General features: G+C 41.7%; 1 pseudogene; it reads left to right on the forward strand.

Annotated features, from left to right (window-relative positions):
- Positions 1-5,439: 5,439 nt before the first annotated feature.
- Positions 5,440-5,556, forward strand: LOC126299910 (5S ribosomal RNA; annotated as a pseudogene).
- Positions 5,557-15,696: the final 10,140 nt, after the last annotated feature.

A 15,696-nucleotide genomic window follows, 5' to 3' on the forward strand; every position in this document is an offset into this window, starting at 1 on the left:
CTACTCTGGCTATGATGGCGTTAGTTCTGATGGTTTGTTGCCGTGCAGCCGCAAATCAGTCCTTCAGTTTCCTTCTTTATGGTTCCGTTTGTCAGCTGAAACAAGGTCTTTTATTTCTCTATTTTGCCATCATTTATTTTTATCAATAGCGTAGAAATTGCGACAAGAAGTTTTGTGGAGCACTCTCAAGGTCCATACCTAAGACATCTGCCATGAATAGGCTAACAGCAGAAATTAATATCACTCCATTTCTATGTTGCCGAAGGCAACAGCCTTGCAACAGAAGATACACCAATTCCTGTCAGATCGCCGAAGTAAAGTGCTGTTGTGTGTGGCCGGCACTTTGATGGTGACCATCTGGGCCGGCAAGCGGTGTTGCCATTTTGAGGGGTGCACTCAGCCTCGTGATGCCAATTAAGGAGCTACTCGACTGAACAGTAGCGGCTCCCGTCACAGAAAACCATCATAACGACTGGGAGAGCGATGTGCTGACCACACCCCGCTCCTATCCGCATCCTCAACTGAGGATGACATGGCGGTCGGATGGGACACTTGTGGCCTGAATAAGGAGTGCTTTTTTTATGTTGCCGACAGATTTATCGTATCTGTCATCAGAAATGACTCTCATTTCTTTCCCACCAATATATTGTCCAATCTACTATTGGAAAATTACCATGTATTGTTTTTCTTGAGGGATATTTTTTACATTTTATAGGTCAGTTACAAGCAAGAAAATAGATCGCCAGCTACAGAATCTAAGGATTGTGTCCCTTAGCAAAAAAAAAGAAAAGAAAGAAGTAATATGAGCTGGTGCCACACCTAGCAGCCTTATATTAACTAAAGTTTCCACCGCCCCTTTCCCTCCCCCATTAACTAATTAAGTACGCCACATACACAGATCAATAAAGCAATGATTCTGTGTGACATTGATTCGTCAAGTCCTTGGTAGGTCTCTGGATGTATGTACTGTACCATCAGACATCTACTTAAAAGTACCGTAATTACTGAGAGTTACAGGCTGGTAGTGTGTGAACATGAAGCTGGGACCGCATAGCGTACCAGATTTTTTTGTATTGAGCTCAGCTTAGGTGAATTTGGTAACTAAGATATCAATGTGAGTTCACTATCACGCTCTTCAAACAACTGTAGTACAGGGTGGGGCAAATAAAACTGGTCCAGAGAAGAGAGTTTCTAGGTACAAAGAAACGCACCATAGGTAAGAAAATATAATACTAACGTGACTATAGCAGGTACTGAAAGTGACCATCATTCAACTCTTGGCACTTGTAGACCCCAGTCAGCAGGTTGCTGAAGGCGGATTGAAGCTGGACTGCTGGAAATGCTTCAGTCTCATCTGCAATGTTCTTGAAGACTATGAAGGATGTTGTGATACGCCTTAGACTTGAGGGTTCCCACACAAAGTAATCGCACACTGAAGATCAAGTGAGCTGGATGGCCAGCTAGGGCCACGACCAGACTGAACTCTGCTAACAACTCTGTCAGGCGTGAAGATTGTGTAAATGTGCTCCAAGGTACAGCTGTGTGTCTGGGCAGTTGCTCCATCCTGTTCAAACTAACTGTAGGTTATATGCACCCAGAGATTATATGCACATATTCATGACCAATCGTATGCATTGATTCGGGCCATTTTTATTCGCTCCCCTTGTACAGCCCTGGCCTAGTGAAACGGAAGATGCCAGCGCCGTTTGGGAAGACAACAACCATGAAGGCATGCAGGTAGTCTGCAATAATGTTCACCTAATCCACAGCTTTCATGGTGTCTTCAATTACTACCACATGTCCCATAGAAGTCAAGGTGAATGTCCTTCACAGTGTAATACTGCCCACACAGGCCTTCATCTGTGGTGTGAAACATTTTTCGAGCAGTCGTTAGCCTGAAGATGGCCTATCTGGACACGACCATCGACGTGGTATAACAAGAAACTGTCATCCAACCAGGTGATACTTTTCATCCACTGTCCAATCTTGACGATCCTGTGCCCACTGCATCATTAGCTGAAAATCCCATTGGCTCAACATGGGAACACATACGAATCGTCTACTGCAGCATACTGTGTTAAACAATGTACGTTGGACAGTATGATCTGAACCACTTTTGCCTGTACCTGTATAGTCCTCAGCAGAGGGTCAATGAGAGAACTAGATAATCTTGCATCTGGCCAAATTCATGATATTTTCGCTCGTGGAATTTTGACAACATCGCGTCATTGCCCTGTGAAGCCCCCTCCCCCCAATATCAGTGCTCCCTCCCCTCACCACCAGAGACCTTGTACTCCCATGCCCCCACTCATCACAGAAATAATTTGCATGTAGTGCACTTTTACTGCTACTATATTGTAGAGAAGCTGTGAGCTGTTAAAGCATGCAATTGTGACCCCATGAGAAAAACTAGATATGTTGTGATGTTTTTAAAACGCATAACACTGGCGTGATTCTTTGCTGCCTGTATATAAGTCTACATCTCATGTGCTCAATTGATGGGATGCTTGCACTGAGCAAAGAAAATTTTAAAAAGTCTTGTTGTAAACATCTATAAGAGAAATGCACTCACAGCTTTCTGCATCAAGAATAGGAAGACTTCATAATGTAGGAGTGTATGACTGTAGGTATATGGAATATTGTTCAACATATAATGCCAACACAACAGAATGGCGAGAGGCTGCATTATCTGATTGGGTCCACCAACACAAAATTCTGCATATGCTGAAATTGTGTATCCTTTTTAAAATGTCGATCTAGTCTTCCATCACACAAGACGTGGTAGTAACAAAAGAATAGCAGTGTATTACCTGGGTCGAATCTCCCTCCACTTTCAGTACATATGCATCAATCTATAATTAATTATTGTTATGCTTGTATGTTGTTATACTTTGTGTCTTCCACACATCACAGAAGCAACAACAGTCTGCAAGTGTGTGTAGCAATCAGGAGGAATACCGTAAAATTGTTGCTATGTAAATAATTATACCCTACAATTATGTTCTTTCAAGCGAGTCAATCAATAACAGCACACACACTATCAGTTTGTAAGGACTTTATTTGTAAAGGTCTGTTTTTGTCACACAAATTTTACAACTCACTATAACTGGTTTCAGCTACTGCCTTCTTCAGATCATAAAATATTCTGGTGTTGGTATTAAGGCCAAAATCTATACATGTAGGTACATAGTAACAAACCTGTGAAATAAAGATGGACATTTAAAAATAAAGTGCCACAATAATTATGATAATTGAATTGATAAGTTCATAAAAAGCCGACAGTTGATCTGCCTGGAACGTCTTGCTAATGAACACACTAATATAGGATATGTTCACTGATAGATATGACTAATGTTAGACATACAGTGCCATACCTGTGAAGATGTAATAATAATAATAACAGCAACTTTAGATGTGCAGCACCGAGCAGACAGCGTGCACTGTGCACTGTATGAATGCATTGTCTTTGATTCTGAGGTGCTGGGGCAGCAGCTGCAGCTGCGACTTCAGCATGCCATTTCACAGCACACAAAAGCTGCCTAATATACTTTCCTGTCTTACAAAGTATTGTAACCACTCATACAGAGACATGGTTAATTATCTCCAGAGTATCTATGACTATACTGCATAATAGATCAACGACCGCCATCACTTTGCACTTGGGGATGATAATAAGCTTACTCTTTTTGATGGTGATGATGAAATGGGGGTGGAGACCCGTGCATACATTAAGAAAGGTCGCAAATAGCATATATTCACAGTGATCGATAAATAGTTCACACACTTGTGACAGAACTGTCAAAGGATAAAGATGTCGAGACGCATACCTGCCATGAGCCATGATGGTGATGAACAGGAATGTAGGCGAAAAAAACAAATATACTTAAGTAATAATTCATTTCCTTGGAGCCAAGATTAACTCATTGCCAGCAGTAGCAACCTGATGTGGAAATAATGTTGTTCAGTCAAACCTACAGTTTAAATATCAGTGGTTGTAAGCGTGTCAGTGTCGGTACGATATCGAATCACGAGTTTTATCCAGTGGTAGTATTTGAAAACCATCAGTTTAGTGACATTATTGATGAATGTTGTCGATTATGTGATGTGTCAATGCAGATTTTAGGCTTGTTCCATGGATTATCATACAACCTCTGCAGGGAAATTACCTTGAACAGCTAAAATATTTAACAACAGAGAGTGCATCCATCTACAGGAGTAGACTTTTAAGAATTAATGTATACCAACTATGCAATACAGCATCAGCTAGAGTGTTGAATATTGTGGTGGCCATATGTCCACCGATTCTATGAGACATTGTCGACTAATCTGCTGGAGGCAGCTCACCAAACACTCCACCCATCAGAAGAAACATATCCTAAGTGAGTGAGATAAAAGTGCAATCCGTATCCTAAGTCCATGGTTCATGCTGCACGTTGATGGAGGTGCAAAAGCACTAATCTTCTTTGCTAGATATGGACTCAGAACTACGATATTATTTTATTTTGTTTATACAGGGTGTTACGAAAAGATATGGCCAAACTTTCAGGAAACATTCCTCACAAAGAAAGAAAATATGTTATGTGGACATGTGTCCGGAAAGGATTACTTTCCATGTTAGAGCTCATTTTATTACTTCTCTTCAAATCACATTAATCATGGAATGGAAACACACAGCAACAGAACGTACCAGCGTGACTTCAAACACTTTGTTACAGCAAATGTTCAAAATGTCCTCCGTTAGCGAGGATACATGCATCCACCCTCCGTCGCATGGAATCCCTGATGCGCTGATGCAGCCCTGGAGAATGGCGTATTGTATCACAGCCGTCCACAATACGAGCAAGAAGAGTCTCTACATTTGGTACCGGGGTTGCGTAGACAAGAGCTTTCAAATGCCCCCATAAATGAAAGTCAAGAGGGTTGAGGTCAGGAGAGCGTGGAGGCCATGGAATTGGTCCGCCTCTACCAATCCATCGGTCACCGAATCTGTTGTTGAGAAGCGTACGAACACTTCGACTGAAATGTGCAGGAGCTCCATCGTGCATAAACCACATGTTGTGTCGTACTTGTAAATGCACATGTTCTAGCATCACAGTTAGAGTATCCCGTATGAAATCATCTAATGAGCGGAGGTGGAAGAACATGGAGCCCAATCAAGACATCACCAACAATGCCTGCCCAAACGTACAGTATGTAGTACTGTAGAGCAATGAGTCGCATGTCAACACAAGCACCGAAGTCAACATTACCTTCCTTCAATTGGGCGAACTGGCGGTGAATCGAGGAATTACAGTACATACTGACGAAACTAAAATGAGCTCAACATGGAAATTAGGCGTTTCCGGACACATGCCCACATAACATCTTTTCTTTATTTGTGTGTGAGGAATGTTTCCTGAAAGTTTGGCAATACCTTTTTTGTAACACCCTGTATACTCAGGCAACGGCCTTGCCGCAGTGGATACACCGGTTCCCGTGTGATCACCGAAGTTAAGCGCTGTCGGGCGTGGCCGGCACTTTGATGGGTGACCATCCAGCCACCATGCGCTGTTGCCATTTTTCGGGGTGCACTCAGCCTCGTGATGCCAATTGACAAACTACTCGAGTGAATAGTAGCGGCTCCGGTCAAAGAAAACCATCACAACGACTGGGAGAGCGGTGTGCTGACCACACGACCCTCCAATCCGCATCCTCAACTGAGGATGAGACAGCGGTCGGATGGTCCCGATGGGCCACTTGTGGCCTGAAGACGGAGTGCTGTATACTCAGCTATATGTAAGTGTTCATAAATTGAAGAGAAGCTTTAAGAGCTATTCATGAATTATTTACTTCTCTATAAAATCCTCTGTTTTTCACAGTTACAAAACAGTTGCCAACATGAGAATGCCTGGTCCTGCAGTAATATGGGAAACCAGGAGAAGAGGAGTGGTTAACTACTCCCTTATTATACACATGCTTCGATTGCTGGATTACAGGAGGGCTAATCTTATTATAATTTTTATGTATTCTGAGGGGACTGACTTTGAGGATGTATATTGTATATACTTTCAACAACACTATTTCAACCCAAATGTCAACTATTACAGGAAAGTTTGCAGGGCATTGACGGATTAACCTACCAGAATTACAACAAAAGCAGTAATATTCCACCACCTGAGAAAATAAAACCGAAGAGTGTGTTCATATTTGATGATGTAGTGGAAAACCAGTATCTGATAAGAACATATTTTTGTTTTTCAGTCATTATAAGTAAGCTAATGTCTTTTATTTGAGCTAGACATATTCCAGGATTCCAAAGCAGTTGGTAAGAAACGATGTGAACCTTACTATCACATTCAAATACGACAATATAAATTTAAAACATATTTACCAAGTGCATGTAGGAGCTGAGGAGACATTCAATAAATTTGTTAACATATCTTTAAATGCGAACATTTTTAGGTTAGGCTTTACCGTGACTGTTATTGACATTAAATGAAATAACGAGTTTACTGTTACCAGTCACCGTTTTATTTAGATATTATAGGAAATAAATAACACTGCGACTGGTAACAGTAAACTTGTTGTTTCATTTAATTTATTGTTAACATATGTTGGGTCCCCCCCCCCCCCCCCCCTGAACCATGAACCTTGCCGTTGGTGGGGAGGCTTGCGTGCTCAGCGATACAGATAGCCGTACCATAGGTGCAACCACAACGGAGGGGTATCTGTTGAGAGGCCAGACAAACGTGTGGTTCCTGAAGAGGGGCAGCAGCCTTTTCAGTAGTTGCAGGGGCAACAGTCTGGATGATTGACTGATCTGGCCTTGTAACAATAACCAAAACAGCCTTGCTGTGCTGGTACTGCGAACGGCTGAAAGCAAGGGGAAACTACAGCCGTAATTTTTCCCGAGGGCATGCAGCTTTACTGTATGATTAAATGATGGCATCCTCTTGGGTAAAATATTCCGGAGGTAAAATAGTCCCCCATTCGGATCTCCGGGCGGGGACTACTCAAGAGGATGTCATTATCAGGAGACACAAAACTGGCGTTATACGGGTCGGAGTGTGGAATGTCAGATCCCTTAATCGGGCAGGTAGGTTAGAAAGTTTAAAAAGGGAAATGGATAGGTTAAAGTTAGATATAGTGGGAATTAGTGAAGTTCGGTGGCAGGAGGAACAAGACTTCTGGTCACGTGACTACAGGGTTATAAACACAAAATCAAATAGGGGTAATGCAGGAGTAGGTTTAATAATGAATAGGAAAATAGGAATGCGGGTAAGCTACTACAAACAACATAGTGAACGCATTATTGTGGCCAAGATAGATACGAAGCCCACACCTACTACAGTAGTACAAGTTTATATGCCAACTAGCTCTGCAGATGACGAAGAAATTGAAGAAATGTATGATCAAATAAAATAAATTATTCAGATAGTGAAGGGTGACGAAAATTTAATAGTCATGGGTGACTGGAATTCGGTAGTAGGAAAAGGGAGAGAAGGAAACGTAGTAGGTGAATATGGACTGGAGCAAGGAAATGAAAGAGGAAGCCGCCTGGTAGAATTTTGCACAGAGCACAACTTAATCATAGGTAACACTTGGTTCAAGAATCATAAAAGAAGGCTGTATACATGGAAGAAGCCTGGAGATACTGACATGTTTCAGATAGATTATATAATGGTACGACAGAGATTTGGGAACCAGGTTTTAAATTGTAAGACATTTCCAGCGGCAGATGTGGACTCTGACCACAATCTGTTGGTTATGACCTGTAGACTAAAACTGAAGAAACTGCAAAAAGGTGGGAATTTAAGGAGATGGGACCTGGATAAACTAAAAGAACCAGAGGTCGTACGGAGTTTCAAGGAGAGCATAAGGGAGCAATTGACAGGAATGGGGGAAAGAAATACAATAGAAGAAGAATGGGTAGCTTTGAGGGATGAAGTAGTGAAGGCATCTACATCTACATCTACATCTACATCCATACTCGGCAAGCCACCTGACGGTGTGTGGCGGAGGGTACTCTGAGTACCTCTATCGGTTCTCTCCTTCTATTCCAGTCTCGTATTGTACGTGGAAGCAGAGGATCAAGTAGGTAAAAAGACGAGGGCTAGTAGAAATCCTTGGGTAACAGAAGAAATATTGAATTTAATTGATGAAAGGAGAAAATATAAAAATGCAGTAAATGAAGCAGGCAAAAAGGAATACAAACGTCTCAAAAATGACATCGACAGGAAGTGCAAAATGCTAAGCAGGGATGGCTAGAGGACAAATGTAAGGATTTAGAGGCTTATCTCACTAGGGGTAAGATAGATACTGCCTACAGGAAAATTAAAGAGACCTTTGGAGAAAAGAGGACCACTTGTATGAATATTAAGAGCTCAGATGGAAACCCAGTTCTAACCAAAGAAGGGAAAGCAGTAAGGTGGAAGGAGTATATAGAGGGTCTATACAAGGGCGATGTACTTAAGGACAATATTATGGAAATGGAAGAGGATGTAGATGAGGATGAAATGGGAGATACGATACTGCGTGAAGAGTTTGACAGAGCACTGAAAGACCTGAGTCTAAACAAGACCCCTGGAGTACACAACATTCCATTGGAACTACTGACGGCCTTGGGAGAGCCAGTCCTGACAAAACTCTACCATCTGGTGAGCAAGATGTATGAGACAGGCGAAATACCCTCAGACTTCAAGAAGAATATAATAATTCCAATCCCAAAGAAAGCAGGTGTTGACAGATGTGAAAATTACCGAACTATCAGTTTAATAAGTCACAGCTGCAAAATACTAACGCGAGTTCTTTACAGACGAATGGAAAAACTGGTAGAAGCCGACCTCGGGGAAGATCAGTTTGGATTCCGTAGAAATGTTGGAACACGTGAGGCAATACTGACCCTACGACTTATCTTAGAAGAAAGATTAAGGAAAGGCAAACCTATGTTTCTTTCATTTGACAATGTTGATTGGAATACTCTCTTTCAAATTCTGAAGGTGGCAGAGGTAAAATACAGAGAGCGAAAGGCTATTTAGAATTTGTACAGAAACCAGATGGCAGTTATAAGAGTCGAGGGACATGAAAGGTAAGCAGTGGTTGGGAAGGGAGTGACACAGGGCTGTAGTCTATCCCCGATGTTATTCAATCTGTATATTGAACAAGCAGTGAAGGAAACAAAACGAAATTTCGGGGTAGGTATTAAAGTCCATGGAGAAGAAATAAAAACTTTGAGGTTCGCCGATGACATTGTAATTCTGTCAGAGACAGCAAAGGACTTGGAAGGGCACTTGAATGGAATGGACAGTGTCTTGAGAGGAGTATATAAGATGAACATCAACAAAAGCAAAACGAGGATAATGGAATGTAGTCGAATTATGTCGGGTGATGTTGAGGGAATTAGATTAGGAAGTGAGTTACTTAAAGTAGTAAAGGAGTTTCGCTATTTGGGGAGCAAAATAACCGATGATGGTCGAAGTAGAGAGGATATCAAATGTAGACTGGCAATGGCAAGGAAAGCGTTTCTGAAGAAGAGAAGTTTGTTAACATCGGGTATAGATTGAAGTGTCAGGAAGTCATTTCTGAAAGTATTTGTATGGAGTGTAGCCATGTATGGAAGTGAATCATGGACGATAAATAGTTTGGACAAGAAGAGAATAGAAGCTTTCGAAATGTGGTGCTACAGAAGAATGCTGAAGATTAGATGGGTAGCTCACATAATTAATGAGGAGGTATTGAATAGAATTGGGGAGAAGAGGAGTTTGTGGCACAACTTGACTAGAAGAAGAGATCGCTTGGTAGGACATGTTCTGAGGCATCAGGGGATCACCAATTTAGTATTGGAGGGCAGTGTGGAGGGTAAAAATCGTAGAGGGAGACCAAGAGATGACTACACTAAGGAGATTCAGAAGGATGTAGGTTGCAGTAGGTACTGGGAGATGAAGGAGCTTGCACAGGATAGAGTAGCATGGAGAGCTGCATCAAACCAGTTTCAGGACTGAAGTCCACAACAACATGTTGGTTCCTGAAATTACAAGCAGTATGGCTTTTTGGTTATTGATAAAACAAGGAAACTGATTGATGGTAGATACAAGCGAAACTTCCAGGAGTTCCTGCTTTAAAGGTAGTGTACCAGTGTGCAGATGTATCAGTATACTGCAGACCATGGACAAATTTGCATATGTGTAGCACACTCGTTCTGAGGGTTTTAAGAACGCGCATCTATACATTGACTGGAAAATGAAAATGAAACTGGATGCACTTACCTAGGAAGTAGCTAGAAAAGGCGCGATGTTGAATGACAGAATAGAAGAAGTCAACACAGCACTAAAGGACGTACTTAGTTTTATCCAAACAGTATCCAAGGAAGTTGCACCCCATCATAGTAGTCTCAGAGTAAATATAAGTTGCATACCATCACAAAAGTGGCTTAGTATACAATAGCATATCTATAACAAAGTGTACAGTTACTAAAGCCAAGAAGTCTATTCAACAGATATTGCGACTGCTGAATTAGGGCAATTTCAACGAGATCAATCTCTCTCAGAAACATATAAACCAGTAACTGAGAGTCTGAAAAGACTCTCACGCATTACGGATGAATGTAGAAAAGAAGAAAAGCAACAACAAGAAGAGGGGGGATGTGCTATTACCAGTTTCATTGCCAATCACGGTGTTGTTAAGTTAGACAGAACATTCAGGGACAGCAGGAATAAACGATACACGTTAGGTAATCGCTCTGTAGGTTTAACTGAAATGCAGTACAAGTTGGCAATACGGAATTTGAAAGAACACCTAGTTTATTATAGCTAATATTTTAAAAAATTTTAAACGTCAAAAACAAGGAAAAGTGAAAGGCTCAAACAGCTACAAATACAAGAATGTAATTAAATCCACATTAACAGCTGCACATAGCGCAGTCAAAGGCGTTGAAATTCAGCATAAAATACTGAACAGTCTACAACTCAAGTTACTTAATGGGTACGATTATCTAAACGAAGTCATAGAACGATACAGCTATTCACAGCATCAGCTGTCACAGGGAATACAGGTCACATGAACGAAATCACATCAATCTTTCCAGAGCTTTGAGAAAGACATATTATCAAGTAATTATGAAGATGGTTGTTCATGAGCTCCACAGGGCAGCGCACAAAACATTCCCACACAGACATGTCACGATACAGGGACTGGATGATTTATGGCAGACTGATCACGTAAAACGCACGAATATTCATGTCAAGTAAAGATTTCAAGTACATTTTAATGGTCATACATATATATTCAAAATTTGTGTGTTCTCTGCCTGTGGAGGTAAAGACAGAGAAGGAAGTTAAGGAGGATTCTGAACAACTGCTGCAGCCTGGAACGAATCGGTGTCCTGAGAATCTTCAAACCGGCCTTGAAGGCGAATTTTACAATAGACGTTTCCGAGTCGTAACGGAGCGATATGGAATAAACAACTACTCATTATTCTCCCATTTGAAAGCTAGTATTCTTGAATTCTTGAACAGGATGAACAAAAATCAGATTGGATGCAGTTTGATCTTTGAAGATCATACAAATGGCTAGACACTCTACCACAAATTATTGATGACTATAATCAGACTACTCATCATACAATTAAGATGAGATCTATTGATGCCAATGATAAAGGGCTCCTAAATACAGAATATAAACGTATTAAGATGGTGGATTCACACAAGAATAAGTTCAACGTAAGTGATTTTATATGTATTTCGAAATATAAAAGTGTTTTTTAGAATATTACCTACCAAAATGGTCAACGGAGATATTTACACTTTCGGAAGTGCAGCGCACAAACCCGAGAACTTACATCTTAAATGACACGAATGGTGAAGATATTGCAGTGATTTTTTACGCAGAGGAATTACAGTAAAGCTCCAAACATAAAGTGTTCCTCATGGAGAGGGTCACTAGACGTCGAGGAAGTGTGGCATTTATGAAATGGTTCGGATTCCCATCAAAGCACAGCATTGGGTGAATATTCAGGATTTCGTGTGTAATAGGACATGCAGACCTCAAACCACGCACCAGTGTGACGTATGTGCTAGGTTACACATTAGCAGAGAAGGGGGGGCGGTATTCTGAATAGCTACCAGTTGATCTTCAGATCGATGGATAGAACTTCTGTGGACCTCGAGCGAAGCTGAAGAAGCATCTAGGTTGTGGTGATAAGGGAACTAATAAACTAAACGATGCATGCAAGGAGCACAATATTGCTTATCCCAGAGCACAATATTGCTTATCCCACAAATAAAGATCCTCTCATTGCAGACCGAATATTAGTTGATAAAGCCAAACAGATACGTCGAAGAAAGGACATTACTATAGGAAGACATACTGTTGTATTTGCAGCTGGTAAGTCAATGTGGGGCAAACTTAAATTGGATGCAGGAATACATTTCAGGCAAATTACGAATGCAGCCCTCCGTACACTAAAGAAGAAGAAAAAACTACGGGATGTTTAAAAAACTACATCCAATCCGTGACGGTAGCGGCGAATCGGGCCTTGAGACGAAAAGGAGGAAGAAAAAGACATGTTGAAATGCCTAAGGTTCTGCCAATACCTATGGAAACTCAAGGAATAATTCCGTTTCTAATTTCTGCATTTGCCGGGCTGTTGGCTTCTGCTTCGTTAGCAGGAGGAAATACTGCCATATCTCAAGCAGTAAAAAATGCACAAAACGTAGAGAAGCAACTTCAGAAGACCAGAAGACATAATACAACAATGCAGGCCATTTCTATCGCTAACGGATTATATTCAAAACCGCACAGGAGAGGACTTGTTCTGTTCATTAAAAAGAAAGCTCATAGTGATGCTTGTGGACAAACCACTTACAAACATGGATCTGCTTAAACTCATCAAACAGTGATAATACCAGGATATCACAGCGTTTTTATGCGGGCTACATTTCAAAAGACGATGTGGAAATCCAAAGAATGTAGGAGTGTAAACTTAGATGTTGTGCGAGGATAAGGGACTCACTGGGTTGTGTATGTTAAAAAAAAATCGGAATAGGATCTATTGCTTTCATTCATTCGGTGATTTCAAACCATCGGAAGAATCGTGTTATTACTTTACCTACAAAAATCAGGTGGGGAAGGTTTGTGGGGGTTGAAGGGACCAGACTACAAAGGCCATCGGTCACAAAAATCAGGTATTTTTCAATTTTCGTAGCTACCAAGCCTTCAGTTCATATATCTGCAGTCACCCAATGTGATCAGCCAGAACATTATGACCACTTACGTAATAGCTAGTACGCCCATCTTTGGCACAGATAACAGCAGCGACGTGACACATCATGACATGGAAGCAATGAGGCCTTTGTAGTTCGCTGGCACCACATCTGTACATACAAGTCATCTAATGCTCGTAAATTACAGGGACAGGGGCGATGAGCTCTGGTGCCACATTCAATCACGCCCCAGATGTGTTCGATTGGATTCAGATCAGGTGAGCTGGGGGGCCAGCACATCAATTCGAATTCGCCACTGTGTTCTTCGAATCACTCCATCACACTCCTGGCCTTGTGACATGGCACAATATATTGTTTATAAACAAGATTGTTGTGAAGATGTGTCGTGGTCTGCAAGCAGTGTATGTTATTCCTTGACTAACACGGTGCCTTGCACGAGCTCTACTAGACTCACAGATGCCCGTGTGAATGTTCCCCATAAAATAATGGAGTGGCCGCCAGCTTGTCTTCATCCCGCAGTAAAGGAACTGTTGCCCTGGAAGATAAAGGATTCATGCACTCCCATCAGCATGATGAAGAACGTATTGGGATTCAGCAGCTCATGCAACAGTGTGCCACTGCGCCAACGTTCAGTACCGATTGTGGTGTACCCATTTCAGTCGTAGTTGCCAATGTTCTGGTGTTAACACTGGCACATATATGGGTCATCGGCTCAGGAGGCACATCGTAAGGAGTGTTCGGTGCACTGTGTGTTCAGAAACACTTGTATTCGCCCCAGAATTAAAGTCTGATGTTAGTTCCACCACAGTTAGTTGCCTGTCCTGTTTACCAGTCTGCCCAGCCTAAGACATCTGTAATGAGGGGTGGCTGCCCAACCCCTACGATGATTGGATGTGGTTTCACCTTGGTTTTTCCACGTGCTGAAGACACTCACCACAGCACTCATCGAACACCCAACAAGTTGAGCAGTTTCCGAAACGCTCATGTCAAGCCTCTGGACTATCACAATCTGCCCTCGGTCAAACTCAGATAAATCGCATGCCTTCCCTAGTCTACACATGGACAGCATGCTCTCTGATACTACAGGGTGATTCAAAAAGAATACCACAACTTTAAAAATGTGTATTTAATGAAAGAAACATAATACAACCTTCTGTTATACATCATTACAAAGAGTATTTAAAAAGGATTTTTTTCACTCAAAAACAAGTTCAGAGATGTTCAATATGGCCCCCTCCAGACACTCGAGCAATATCAACCCGATACTCCAACTCGTTCCACACTCTCTGTAGCATATCAGGCGTAACAGTTTGGATAGCTGCTGTTATTTCTCGTTTCAAATCATCAATGGTGGCTGGGAGAGGTGGCCGAAACACCATATCCTTAACATACCCCCATAAGAAAAAATCGCAGGGGGTAAAATCAGGGCTTCTTGGAGGCCAGTGATTAAGTGCTCTGTCACGGGCTGCCTGGCGGCCGATCCATCGCCTCGGGTAGTTGACGTTCAGGTAGTTACGGACAGATAAGTGCCAATGTGGTGGCGCTTCATCCTGCTGAAATATGAATTGTTGTTCTTCTTGTTCGAGCTGAGGGAGCAGCCAATTCTCTAACATCTCCAGATACTGTAGTCCAGTTACAGTAGCACCTTCGAAGAAAAAGGGACCAAAAACTTTATTGGCTGAAATGGCACAGAAAACGTTCACCTTAGGCGAGTCACGTTCATACTGAGTTGTTTCCCGCGGATTCTCAGTGCCCCATATACAGACATTGTGACAGTAACCTTCCCGTTAGTGTGGAAAGTTGCTTCATCACTAAACACAATCTTTGAAATGAAAGATTCATCTGTTTCCATTTGAGCAAGGATAAAATCACAGAAATCGATTGTTTTAATCTTATCAGCTGCAGACAGTGCTTGAACCAATTTCAGACGATAAGGTTTCATAACTAACCTTTTTCGTAGGACTCTCCATACAGTTGATTGTGGAATTTGCAGCTCTCTGCTAGCTCTGCGAGTCGATTTTCCTGGGCTGCGAACAAATGCTTGCTGGATGCGTGCTACATTTTCATCACTCGTTCTCGGCCGTCCAGAACTTTTCGCTTTGCACAAACACCCATTCTCTGTAAACTGTTTATACCAACGTTTAATACACCACCTATCAGGAGGTTTAACACCATACTTCGTTCGAAATGTATGAACAACTGTCGTCGATTCACTTCTGCCGTACTCAATAACACAAAAAGCTTTCTGTTGAGCGGTCGCCATCTTAGCATCAACTGACGCTGACTCCTAGTCAACAACGCCTCAAGCGAACAAATATACAACTAAATGAAACTTTATAGCTCCCTTAATTCACCGACAGATAGTGCTTAGCTCTGCCTTTTGTCGTTGCAGAGTTTTAAATTCCTAAAGTTGTGGTATTCTTTTTGAATCACCCTGTACATGCACCATGTGTGTGTGTCTGACTAGCAGTCATTCCACGTCAGGTAATGCTGCTAT

This window comes from Schistocerca gregaria, chromosome X, assembly GCF_023897955.1.
Source record: "Schistocerca gregaria isolate iqSchGreg1 chromosome X, iqSchGreg1.2, whole genome shotgun sequence".
Lineage (NCBI taxonomy): Eukaryota > Metazoa > Arthropoda > Insecta > Orthoptera > Acrididae > Schistocerca > Schistocerca gregaria.